At 30.4% G+C, this 13,740-nt stretch overlaps 1 protein-coding gene, 2 long non-coding RNA genes and 1 pseudogene across 17 annotated transcripts in view; 2 read left to right on the forward strand and 2 right to left on the reverse strand.

The window, feature by feature from the left end:
* LOC105830541 (gonadotropin-releasing hormone II receptor) overlaps window positions 1-8,129 on the reverse strand; it is a 46,651-nt gene extending 38,522 nt beyond the window's left edge. For 2 of the 4 annotated variants that reach the window (XM_036293139.1, XM_036293140.1), the window contains exons 1-5: window positions 7,535-7,838; window positions 7,114-7,175; window positions 2,637-2,698; window positions 2,052-2,114; window positions 1,814-1,872 (exon numbers count right to left, since the gene is read on the reverse strand). The gene's annotated coding sequence lies outside the window, so the exon portion shown is untranslated. Of the gene's footprint in view, window positions 1-1,813; window positions 1,873-2,051; window positions 2,115-2,636; window positions 2,699-2,896; window positions 2,964-7,113; window positions 7,176-7,534; window positions 7,839-8,062 lie in introns of those variants that run through there. The other 2 variants (XM_036293133.1, XM_036293134.1) reach the window with 2 other exon arrangements.
* Window positions 3,377-6,243, forward strand: LOC118647714 (annotated as a pseudogene).
* LOC118647715 lies at window positions 8,034-11,112 on the forward strand. Of its 3 annotated transcripts, none has more exons than XR_004964891.1 (8): window positions 8,034-8,321; window positions 8,397-8,505; window positions 8,585-8,714; window positions 8,856-9,062; window positions 9,176-9,238; window positions 9,441-9,516; window positions 10,012-10,196; window positions 10,274-11,112. It is a non-coding gene; the product is annotated as an uncharacterized LOC118647715 (long non-coding RNA). The 3 variants fall into 3 exon arrangements; XR_004964890.1 differs by having other exon boundaries at window positions 8,036-8,321; window positions 9,404-9,516; XR_004964892.1 differs by lacking the exon at window positions 9,441-9,516 and having other exon boundaries at window positions 8,039-8,321.
* LOC105829162 lies at window positions 10,205-13,673 on the reverse strand. Of its 10 annotated transcripts, XR_004964888.1 has the most exons (8): window positions 13,405-13,648; window positions 12,897-12,952; window positions 12,693-12,831; window positions 11,851-11,926; window positions 11,511-11,774; window positions 11,063-11,237; window positions 10,609-10,799; window positions 10,205-10,516 (listed from the first exon to the last, which is right to left on the reverse strand). It is a non-coding gene; the product is annotated as an uncharacterized LOC105829162 (long non-coding RNA). The 10 variants fall into 10 exon arrangements; XR_004964884.1 differs by having other exon boundaries at window positions 12,693-12,952; window positions 13,405-13,649; XR_004964885.1 differs by having other exon boundaries at window positions 12,897-13,646.
* Between the last annotated feature and the right edge of the window lie 67 nt (window positions 13,674-13,740).

The following is a 13,740-nucleotide window of genomic DNA, read 5'->3' on the forward strand; positions in this document are numbered from 1 at the left end:
TAAATTCGAGTGTCGTGATGATTTCAGCCATTTAAAATTGTGTACACTAGTTTATACGATAAAAGTCTGTTTAAAAACGATATCAAAACACAGAGCTATATGAGATTTATCGAGAAATGTTGCCTGAATTGAATATAACTACTCAGCACGACACTTTTATTCGAGTATCGTGTTGGTTTCGGGATCAAAAAATTATTTGGAAATTTTTAATCGCTAAAACTCTGTTTATAAACAATATTAAAGCACAAAACTGTACAAATATTATCGATACTTTTCGCTAGAATTGTCATAACTGTCCAGCATGTCACTTTAGATTTAAACCAAAGTATTGTTACAATTAATTCAATGTAATTTTTCAAGAGGTTGCTTTAACATATCAATTAATATTGATGGATTTCTATAGAAAAAATTATGCATAATTATTTCACCAAAATTTGCATATTTTTGTGGATGAATATCTGCGCATTTTACAGATTTTTATACAATATTTTCACCTTCGAAATTTTTCTTCACAATATTTTGCAGAATTATATGTAATGTTTTCTGAAATTTTTTGCCTTTTAAAAAAGTTACATAAAATTTTGAAGTCGAAAACTTTGTATAAAATTCTCTAAAAACTGCAGAAATTCGTGCCCAAAAATATGCAATTTTTGGTGCAGCAATTTTTAATAATTTTTTCCTACGGATTTTTTCTAACGAAAGGTAGTGACTGTCAATTTTGGTCTATTTTAGTTAAAATTGATAAATTATAACAACTCAGGCCATTCCCAATTGCTGTTTATCATGGCTACAATAAGCTTAAGAACAGTAATGTTTTTTTAGAAAAATTTATTTAAAAAATGAAAAGTTTTTAAACAAAAAGTTTGCACTTAAATAATCGAGTTTTAAAAGTAAACATTAGTAAAATTCTTTGCGTTGTCTTTATGTGTGTAAAATTTTTAACTCTTATCATAGCTATACTAAATATTGATCCGAAGTTTATTTACAAACAATGGAATGACTCAGAATTAAAGTTAAAACTACGAATAAATGAATTTTATTTACAAACTAATGAAGATTATCCCCAAACAGTCTATTTTATGTGATTTAAAAATTGGACTTGTCACAAATGTTTTTTTAGACTATATGCATTTTGTGCAATTAGAATTTATGAAATGTTTGTTAAGTTTTTCTATTAAAGGCATTCACAAAACTCATCTAATAAAAAAAATATTGATGCAATTAATAAAAAACTGAAATTAATATGTAAATCAACTCGTTATAAGTTTGCAAGAAAACCTAGACTAATAACAGAATATGACAGATGGAAAGCGGTTAAATTTAAAACTTTTTGTTATATTATAGTCCATGGATGATAAAACCATATTTTTAAAAACATTATTATCTGCATTTTCTATCTTTACATTGCACAATTCGAATACTAATATGTGACGATTTAGTAACAAAATGTATTTAGGCAAATGAATTATTATAATATTTTGTAAAAGAATTTTGTTACTTATATAAATAAGAATTTATAAATCATAATGTTCATAATCTCATTCATTTAACAGAAGATGTAAAGAAATTTGGTTCACTGGATAAATTTAGTTGTTTTCTATTTGAAAGCTGTATGTATAAAATTAAAATGATGTTGAAAACATCAAATAAATCATTTTATCACAATTCATAAAAAGAATTAACAAATTTGATACATATTAATGTTATAATAAACTACGATAGAGTTATAATTAAATAAAATCTTAGTATTAGTTTATGATTTACAAAATCTTAAATTATTTTTTGCTTACTGAGATGTGTACGTTACACTTACCAGTTATGATCTGCGATGCCGTTCCATACAGCGCCGGGTCGTTCCACCTCTGTCGAGTTCTGAAAATGAGAAAAAAATGCAATTAAGATTGGCGATAGAAGTTTCTTTCCTGCCCACAGTTAACTTCGTGGGCCACGATTAACGAATCGCGATCTGCGTTCGAACGAGTATGGATGTATACGCGTTCGAGCGAATATTATAACGAGCGACGCAACTTTAACGTAAATAAGACACTTACCGATTAAATACTTTGTGATATCACTTGTTCTAGCGGCGGCGGTCGTTTCACATTCGTTGCATTCTGAAAATAACGAGTAAATGTGAATTAAAATGAGGCGGTTTCATTTATCGTGCCGATTAACTTCGCGCGGTGATTCCTCTCTTCGCGGGGTAAGAGAGACATAAAAAATAGCCATGGCGCCATCACCCGGCAGCGACAGATTATACACATTAATGACCCAATTATCGATCTGGCTACGCAACAGTGGCTAGATCGATAAGGTCTACGACTTTCTTACCCTGCGTAAGATGCCTAGGAATGAATTATCAGGCGAGACAATTCTATGCACGTAACCCGCACCCAAATTTTTCATACACTGACCGACGTAATTTTTTTGAACGACACTTTTTTATAACAATTGTCGCATTATCGCGAAAATGCGATTATCACGTACGTTAATCGCTCCGAACGCTCGCGAGAATAATTATACAAGAAATACCAAAATGTGAAATAACATGTGTCGAGACGTGAAACGCGATGAGACTTATTCGACCGTTCAATGACTTTTGTTACAATGTCAAATTAAATTTAAATTTTACTTACCAATCGGACGTCGCAACGATATCCGCTCCCAGGGCCAATGCATCTCAGGATTGTTACGGATTCTGCAAGAGAAAAAGGAACGCTGTTAATTAACATGGCGAAGGGATGAGATACTTTTCCCGCGTAATCGACTTTCGCACGGATATGCGAATGTCGGATATTACGGTTGCATGCGACCGCTCCACGCATCGCGATCTACGTTTAAACGAGGATACGCGTTCAACGGAACACGGTACAAGATGAATATACGTTATAATTACCAATTAGACAAATTGCGATGCCACTCGATCGGGAGCTGATCTGTTCCGTGCCCCGTTCCGTTCCGGAAAGAAATATACTATTATAGGGGTTCACTTTCCTTCCGGAACGGAACGGGACACAGACAACTCTATTAAGTTGGCTCGAGTCAGAGATGATCATTTCTGGCGCTAACTTCACGCGTCAAGTCGAGTGCCTCTGCGATATATATCATTTTGAACTTTGCGTTTTCGTACTAATAAGGCTAATTATTATTAATTCATGTTTAAATTATGTTTCATAAATTATAATTACTTTTCCATAAAAAAAGAAAGTATGTGTAAATTAAAATATAAGTCCAATCGATATCCCACATCGATCGATAACTGATTCGATACATTATCGAAACAATAATATATCATTTAATACTATATTATTAAATGAATTATTTTATCTATGCATAAATTTATATTAAATAATAGAAAAATATTTTTTTTTATGAAAATGTATTTTTTTTTATTTACAATATTTTTTTGCAGTTGTTTTTGAGGACATTGAATAGTGCATCCGTCTTAACCTTCTTAACGATTAAACGTTAACCTATCTTTCGAGGTTTGTGTTGATTTTATTTGTGAGAAGATAGTAGTTTATTAATTTAGAAAGAATGAAAAGCGGCGATAACGAAGCGCCTAATATTCAGTTTAAAAAGAAGAAGACGAAACCTTTGAGGAAACGCGAGACTCTCTCGGATGACAATGTCAGGTTCGGATTGCACATTAATTTGTTTTTAATTAAATGTGTAGCATATAACTTAGATTAAGAAATTTATTTCAAGGAGAAAGGAGAGATGAAGATCATTCAGAAACTCCGCGAGCGACTGGCTGGCATCGATATTGTTTGACGCTCGGAGAAAACGTCTTGTCCGATATGTTGACGGTAAGATAATTTTATATGTATACGTAATAAAAGTAAAATATACGATAGATAGGAAAGGTAACGCGAGATCTATGTTAATTTAGTCGGATCCCTTTAATGAAAACCGGAGGAATGATGAATATGGCTGCGCTAAAGAATACAAAACAAGCTCAATGATGCACGACACTGACATTGGAAAGCAATTTAACACAGAGATCAATAAATGCAACGAGGACGAAGAAATGTACGTACAGCGACGTTTGGTTCTTTCTCTCTCACGTTTATTATCGATATTTAATTAATATAAGAGAATGTATATCGCTGGAATTATTAATCGTTGCATTTGTATATCTTGTATCCTTATATAATTATTTCTGTACAGGGTCAAGTATATAGAAGAAGAATTGTCAAAGCGCAAAATAATAACGATGCAGTGAATAGTATGAGTAATGATAACGGATCACATTGTTCACCAGAGAAAACAGTGTTGCGTGTGGTATTGCAACATTTGAGGCCGAGCTCAACCAATTGTAGCGAGGAAATGCTTTTGAATCAAATGTTATCTGGTCCAGAAGTCGATCTTGGCATAGAGTGGGTACATTTATATTACAATTATACAATAAATATTTTTAAAATGTTATATGTATATTGCATGCAAATGTGTAGAATTAATTTGTCAAAATATGAAATACACATGATACATGTAGTATTCTTAAGTTACCAAAAATTTATTAACTACATTGACATTTACTAACTACACATTTTTTGTTTTTATACACGGAGAGAATTTTCTCTTAAAATTTACTCTCAAAATCTGCTAATTGTGAGATAATGTATGACCTTGAGGAATTTTACTATACTTTTTAGTAAATTTTTTTATACTTTTAGGAAATTTTACTAAAAGTATAATTAATTTTACTATACTTTTAGTAAATTTTACTAAAAAGTAAGTAAAATTTCTTGAAGTTACACATTATCCCACAATTACCAAATTTTGAGGGTAAATTTTAAGAGAAAATTCTCTCCATGTACATATAACTTCTTCATGTTAGATATAATTTTGTTCTGTCGATTAATCATTTCGTTTTTTTGTCAATTTTTTTTTAGGTGGCTAGGAGGAAAGCCAGCGTAGCCACGATATCTCGGCCAATGAGCAGCACACAGGATATGACAAAGGTAAATTATCTTGTTTTTAGCTTTGAATTTTCACTTTTATAGAGCTTGTATTTCTATGGAATTTTTCAATGCGATTGTTCCCTTACGTTCCGCACTACCAACACAATGATTATCTGTATTTATTTTTTATTTTTGTTCTTTTTATGTTGTCTACATTTTTCTACATTTGTCTTGTGCTTTATACAGAACACCATGAGGCAGTGAAATTCTGTTTCTGGACGTATGATTCGCAGAAGGCCATCTTTCAGCTGCGAATCTCCGAAATGGGAGATCGAAAAACTAGATCGTAGTGAGTTAGTAATATTATTGTGGACTTAGATCTCTTTTTATAAATATCTTGCACTAGTATTTAAAATATCTATTGATCCTTATGATACAATCATTATATGTTTTCATAGAAAAATAAAAATTGGAAGAGATATTTTTTTATATTTAATTGAGAACATTGTAATTTGTGATTATTTTTTGAAAATTTTTACAAAAAATTAATATTTATATAAAACATTAGAAACTCCTACAAATTTTTGCTTTCAGTAAATATTTTTATATATTTATAGAATTTTTCTGTCAGGATTGCTGAGTAATCAGAAATTAAGCGATAGATTATGAATATAGATAACTGTTTGGTAAAATTTTTTTATAGTATATATAATTACACATGATTATGCATAATCATAAAAATATTTGATGTATAATTGTAATGTACACTTTATATAGATGTAAAAATCAATAGTTTATATGAAGAATTTCAGAAAAGATGCGATTTCCTTAACATGTATGAAAAATATTTCAATTCGTATAAATAAATATGAGAAATTTATTTTTAATTGTAAAATTATACAAAAAATTTATAAATTCTAAAAAATTCTAAAATTTCTAAACTTTTTACTAAGAAAAATTATAGTTTATGATTCAAAATATATACATGTTCAACGATGCTGCTGATTGTTAGCCACGCAACGTTCACTCGATAAACTAGCTAGCTGCTTTGAGTCTGTTAAAACTCCTCTCTTTTAGCTCTTGTGATAAACGATTCTCAGTTTTGGACAAGAATTGGCGGGAATTCTACCTTTCTGTTCTGCATATAAGTTAAGATTTTGTTATCATAGCGCTATTTATTCAAATATATAAATATTTAAATATTAGATCTGTGTTTTTGTGAGAAATTCAAGTAAAGACTTAATTACCCATGGCGAAAACAATGTGCGAACGGTATGTTTTTATTTCAATCTGAAAAATATTTATTCCTGTAATAAATGTACAGAAATACATGTATTTTAGATGCTGATTTATTATTGATACCTATCTCTGTTTTGTAAATATAGAAATAATTCTAAGGGAACGTCGTACATTGATTGGGATGAATATTTCATGGCTATTGCGTTCCTTTCTGCAAAACGGAGCAAAGATCCTTGCATCCAGGTCGGCGCGTGTATCTTTAATAGTGACAAAAAAATTGTTGGAATTGGATACAATGGAATGCCCACGGGATGCAGTGACGATGAGTTTCCTTGGAATAAGGGTCCCCACTAGTTTAGATGCAAAATATCTTTATGGTACACCCAGAAATTTGATATTGACAGTATTTATAAATATTGACGTGTGATTTATTTTTAATATTAAAATTACAACTATTTTAATACTGTTTTAATACTCAAATAATAAGTAATTATTATAATCATTGGCTAATTTAATACTGTCAGTATTAAATTTCTGTAAGAACAATATATAATAAACAATTTTTTAAATAAATTATGAAATAGTTTAAGGATATATTACACATACTGTTTCTGCAAAGTAAATTAAGATAAAATTATATTATTATCTATACTTTATTAAATTACATACATATATAAGTTATCTGAATAATATATTTAGCAACATATTTTTATAGAAGGTTTATATTAATAAAAATTACATTATTTATAAAAATAACAAAAGAAATTTTAGCTTGTATATAAGTCAACAATTGTCGCATTATCACGAAAATGCGATTATCACGTTAATCGCTCCGATCGCTTGTGAGAATAATTATACAAAAAATACCAAAATGTGAAATAAAATGTGTCGAGACGTGAAGCGCAATGAGACTTATTCGACCGTTCAATGACTTTTCTTACAAGTCGAATTGAATGTAAATTTCACTTACCAATCGAACGTCGCAATGATATCCGCTCCCAGGGCCAATGCATCTCAGGGTTGTTACGGATTCTGCAAGTGAAAAAGGAACGCTGTTAATTAACATGGCGAAGGGATGAGATACTTTTCCCGCGTAATCGACTTTCGCACGGATATGCGAATATCGGATATTATGGTTGCATGCGACCGCTCCACGCATCGCGATCTACGTTTAAATGAGGAATACACTTCGGACAATGCAAGATTAATTACCGATGAAGCGATTTTTAGCGATGCGATATCACTCGCGGCCTTTCCCGCGCGATCGACTTTGGCACGGAATTATTGTCGCATGTTAGAATTGCCCGACCGTTCCACACGTCGCGATTTACGCTACGAGGAATACACGTTCGAATGAAACGTAGTACAAGCTAAATATGCGTCATATTTACCGATTATATGATTTGTTAAGAAGACTCGATCGGGAGCTGATGTGTCCCGCGTCCCGTTCCGTTCCGAAAAGAAAGTGAACCCCGTCCGTTCCGGAAAGAAAGTGAACCCAGCGTCCCGTTCCGTTCCGGAAGACATGTGAACCCCTAAAACAGAGAACTGTGTTAAGTTGGCTCGAGTCAGAGATGATCATCTCTAGCGCTAACTTCACGCGTCAAGATGAGTGCTTCTGCGATATATACCGTTTTGAACTTTGTGTTTTTCACACTAATAAAGCTAATTATTCTTAATTCATGTTTCACAAATTGTAATTACTTTTACATAAAAATAAAAAGTATGCGTAAATTAAAATATGAGTCAAATCGATCTCCCACATCGATCGATAATTGATTCGATAGATTCGATATATTATGAAAACAATTATCATTAAATATTATATTATTAAATAAATTATTTTATCTATACATTAAATTTATATAAAGTAACAGAAAAATATTGTTTTTTTAATAAAAATGTATTTTTTTATTTACAATAATTTTTCCAGTCGGTTTTGGAAACATTAATTCCGTCGCGACGAAACTAACCTTCGGACGAAACTAACCTTGAAAATACCCCCCTGTTTTGATTTTACTTGGAAGGAGGTAGTTCAATATTGCAGGTTTAATTAAATAAGAAAGAATGGGATGCGACGACGAAACGCATAATATCCAGTTTAAAAAGAAGAAGAAGACGAAACCTTTAAGGAAACGCGAAGCTTCTCGGTTTGAGCGAGGGAGAGAAAATGTCCAAGTTAGGATTCCACATTATTCTGTTTTTAATTAATTGTGTAGCATAGAACTTAGATTAAGAGGAAACTTATTTCAGGTAGAAAGTCGAAGAAACAAAGATTATTCAGAAATTCTATGAGAGACCAGCTGGCGTCGATATTGTTGGTTTGGCTCTCGGAGAAAGCGTTGTATCTGATGTGTTGTGGGTAAGACACATATGTACATGTAATAAAAGTGAAATTCACGATAGATCGGAGAAGTAACGCGAGGTCTATGTTAATTTAGTCGGATCCCTTTAATATGAAAACCGGAGGAAAATATGACTATGCTGAAGAATATAAAATATAAGCTGAATGACTCGTACGACACCAGCAGTAGAACTCAATTTAATATGGAGACCAATAAATGAAGAAATGTACGTACGGCGACGTTTGCTTCTTTCTCTCTTACGTTTATTATCAACATTTAATCAGCCATAAGAGAATGTATTTTACTGGAATTATTAATTGTTGCATTTATATGTCTCATATTTTTATGTAACTATTTATAATTACAGGGTCAATTATGTAGAAGAATTGTCGAAGTGCAAGAGTAAAAATGATGATGCAGTGAATAGTACGAATAATGATAATAGACCGTATTGCTTGCCACAGGAAACAGCATTGCGTGTAGTACTAGATACAAGTTAAGCGAGAAAATTTGAGGAGTGATTTTGGTCTAGCAGCAGGAATGTCGGGCGAATTACCTTGTTAACAGTCACTTAGTAAGATCTTACCTAATATGTATAATATGCATCTCTCATAAGTTGCACTTTTATTTATTTTTTCACTTTTTTCCATCAATTATTTTGTTTTTTTTTTCCTCAACTTTTTTTAGGTAGCTAGGAAGAAGGCCAGTGTAGCCACAGTATCGCCCAATGTATCACACAGGATATGACAGGTAAATTGTCTTGTTTTTAGCTTTGAATTTTCACTTTTATAGAGCTTTTATTTCTATGGGATTTTTCAATGTGATTATTCTCTTACATTCTGCCCTACTAACACAGTGATGTGCATAAGGATTATTTATTTTTGTTCTCTTTATGTTGTCTACATTTTTTTGCAGTATACAGAACACTGAGGCAGCAAAATTCTATTTCCAGATGTATGATTTGCAAAAGGCTATCTTTCAGCTCCAAATTGCTGAAATGAGAGATCAAAAACCTAGATACGTACTGAGTTAGTAATATTATTGTGGATTTAGATTTCTTTTTATAAATATCTTGCACTGGTATTTAAAATATTTATTAATCCTTACGATACAATCATTATACGATATAAACTTTGATAATTAAATTATTATTATAAATTATAAATATATATAATTATACGTTTTTTTTTTTTTTCAAAAACATATATTTGTTCTAAAAACTTAAAAGTTTGTTTATGAATTTTTACATTTTTTAAATAACTTTAAATAGATGAGACATTGATCGTATACAAGATATACATATTTATGATTGTATTATAGATTCTTACAGTACTAATATGTAAAAAGGATACCTTAATGGTATCCTTTTTACATATTAGTACTGTAAGAATCTATAATTACCAAATGTCTATTACAAAATTCAAAAGAAATCTATTGAATATTTAAAAAATATTTTTTAATTGAATCTCCAATAGCATTAATGAATTATGAAGTATTTTTGAACAAGCTGAATCTTGTCGTAGCTCGGGGGAAGAAAATAACACGCGACTGAGTTATTCAAACATCCAAAGTACAATAAATTATGCAACAAGCGATAACGAGACGGCATCTAGACAGCGTTTGACGGACATAAAGGAAAGGGAGGAAGAGGTGGAGCCAGTTTCTTCCGAAATTTTTGATAATGAAAATATTCTGAGCGAAGATTAAGGTAATCAATTTTTTGTTTAATTTCTTTTTTATTATTTTATTAAATTACATAAGATTGTTAACGTAATTTTTTTTCAGCACAAAATCGTCACATTCTTTTCAATTAAAACAATGAAGAACAAGACTAATATGGCCTATAATACCGAGTATTCTATTTTTCTTTCTCCTCTTTCAAGTGATTTGTGGTAACGAACCACGTAGTAATTCATGCTTGTTAAAATCAGTGATTAAACAAGCTAATCGACTATGTTATTAAGAGATATCGTCAGATGAAGAAAGCGACTTCTCACCCTATGTGATTTTCTTGTTCGCTTAATCTAGCTGTATCATTAAAATAAGTAACAAGATTAAGTGTATATTGTAATGTATGCCAATTATGGAAAGGCTGAATATAATTGCAGAGTTTGTTTCACCTTTTAAATGTTGTCACTTTGCAACTGTAAGTACTGCGATTGAGATTTCTTGATCCCTTGTTAGTTGGTAGTAGCAACTGTCATTTCGTAATCATTCTACATGCATGATGGAAAAGGTGCGATTGCGTACTCAATGCCAATGTAATTAATCGCTGTATTGCAACTGATTTCTTCCGTTCGATATTTTAATTCTGGATAACAGATTTGATTATCAGGATATACCACTTCTGCAATTTCGGTTGTATACTTCGTCTTGCTTTACTGACTGAATGCACAAACTAGAGTACCGCTATCTTTGACTACAGGTTATTTACAATTTGTAGTAATTTATAATAATTTATAACATGTATTTTACATGTTAATTATAACATCTTATTTTTAAAACATGTATTTTAAGTATTTTTTTGTAAATAAATATATACGGATTAAAATTAAACAATGTAAATCTATGTACCTTTGTAAGATCATTTGCTGTGCACTCAATAAAAATATTTTTTGAATTAAGTGTGATCTTTGAATGACCTCCATTAATGATAGGAGACAGAGATAAAACAACTCCATTATCATCATACTAAGATAAACAGGACTGTCTTTTATGATAAATAAATACTGTTTATGTGCGCATGTGTCTGTAAACGTAGTTAGACATAAATATGTATTAATCATTTTTTACATGTAATATTATTTACACTAATTAGAATCTCAATGTATGGCTGTGAGAGCAACAAACTCGTAAATGACAGATTGTAAATTTGATCTTATACACAGATTTTAAATTCATAATTTGCATGAAACAAATCTTTGGTCTTCCAGAATGGAGATTTAAAAAAGGGACCGTTTGATTATATTGCAATTATTTACAGAATTTACAAACTTAATGAGAAAGAGAGCAAGAAACTTACTGCATATAACTGCTTAATTTCTTTTCCTGTATACATTTTATCTTGATTAAGTAATTTGAACCGTATTTTTGATGATGTCTAGCATCATATAGAAATAGACCTTTAATTGTATCCAAATCGTGAGTGCCAATACAGATCAGACTACGTTTTCTTCCTATATTTTGATGCAACTTATGTTGAAGATCAATAAACCTATTGTAAGAACCTTGCGTCAAAGTAACATCTCTCAAAAGCAACAACTGAATGTCCTCTTATTTTTAAACACTGAAACAATGAGTTATATTTTTTTATGTTAATCAAATTATTCAATGTTAATCAAGATGTAATTTTAAAGACTTACACATACTTCTGAAGTCATTATAATTTTTTTCATTCCTGTATTTGGTTTTATTGCCATGTAATGTGGGATAAACATCCTGTTTAGAAAAAAAGACTATATGTATATATGTAAAAGATATTCAGCCATAGGTGGAAGAACATTTAAAAAGTGAAATTTAAAGAGTCTTGCCAAACATCCTGTATATATGCAGTCACTGGCGCCGACTTAGGCGGGAGCAGAGCACTTTTGGCCCCTCCAATAAAATTATTAGAGGGGCGACGCCCCCCCAATAATTTTTATCTTTTTGAAAGTTTTTTTTTAAGAAACCACGCGCACAGCTTAAGCCTGTATCAGACTACTAACTAAAAATAAGGAAAATAAGCTTCATTTCTCAAATATTTGAAATAAACTTTCTCGATTTTGTGCAATGTAAATAAAAATATATGTAAGTATATAAGATATTAAAGCTCGCATACTTATATATGAAGCATACTTATATTTGAAGCTATTTTAGAACCTGTGGCATCATTCTTGCGAGCTGTTTGTAAAATGCTAGGGAACTTTCCAACTTTCGATAAGAAATAATATAATGTAATATGTGAAAATGTTTTTAACTTTTATCTCTCTAGCCTAAAAAAAAAGGTCGTTTGAAATTTTCCTCTTGCCCCCCCTCCCCCAAAAAAAGGTTTCCAAGTCGGCGCCACTGTATGCAGTTCTTGTGTAATTTGCATTATGTGTTTTGCTTTTTATTACCAATTACAGTTCTTTTTCAGTATGTTCTATAAAAAGTAAATCAATAAGATATTTAAATATATTTAAGGAATAAATTTTTTTATCTAAATTATAAATTGTATAATATTTACTTATTCAAAAATATAAATAGTCCAGTACTGAGGGTCTCCAAGCATAATAGATCATATCTGTTAGCAGGTATATCAATCTTGTAGATAATTTCTTCAGATGTATTTATACCTTGGTCAAAACCCTATTCTTTTCCATTGTCTATTTAAGAAAAACAAATAATTATTATACAAAACGGATTATTAGTTAAAAGATCACATACTTACTACTTCATCGAGCTCTAAACCAAACTTAAAACATAATGCTTCAAATTCCTTATCGGCTAGAATAAAACTTAAAAATTAGAAAAAAGAAAAGTGTAAAAGTACAATCATATATAATACATGTATACACATAATTTATATATTCACGATGTATAAATAAACTTTCAACACTTAAAGATTATTATTGAATCAAAGTGACTCAGTAGCGAATATTTCGTACAATGACTTTTTACTTCTATGGCAATAACTTGCCATGTTATGTACCTTCAAACAAACACACTCCTTCTTTATTCGCTTCATTAACACTCAATGTTTGTCTAATATATAAAATAAGCATAAATCTTTTTTAGTCGATAGATAGTTTTGTGCAAGTCCTTAAGTGTTAAGATATAAATATATTTGATTAATTTATATATCAAATCCTGTCTTAGCAAATTTTATTCCTTACAAAAATCAAACCTTATTGATATTACAATTTGGAATTTAATCAATAAAAAATAGTGTAACTTACATTATGTTTTATCCAATGTTTTGAACAGCAAGTCACGTTTTATTGCAATAGTCGACATCTTTGTATCATGCAATCTCAACATAAGTAGATAAATTCTCAATATTTTATCAGTTTTCTTTTAACAGGGACATATCAGGTTTCTCATTGAATTATCCTAGCTCTAATTAATAATTGCAATAAATTTTTAGGTTAGGAAATACTGTTAAAACATGGAATACATATGATACATATAGTATTTCTATAAGTTATCAAAAATTTATTAACTACATTAATATTTACTAACTACGCATTCTTTGTTTTTATACATTTAATTTCTTTATGTTAGGTATAAAATTG

This window comes from Monomorium pharaonis, chromosome 10 (genome assembly GCF_013373865.1).
Source record: "Monomorium pharaonis isolate MP-MQ-018 chromosome 10, ASM1337386v2, whole genome shotgun sequence".
Taxonomy (NCBI): Eukaryota; Metazoa; Arthropoda; class Insecta; order Hymenoptera; family Formicidae; genus Monomorium; species Monomorium pharaonis.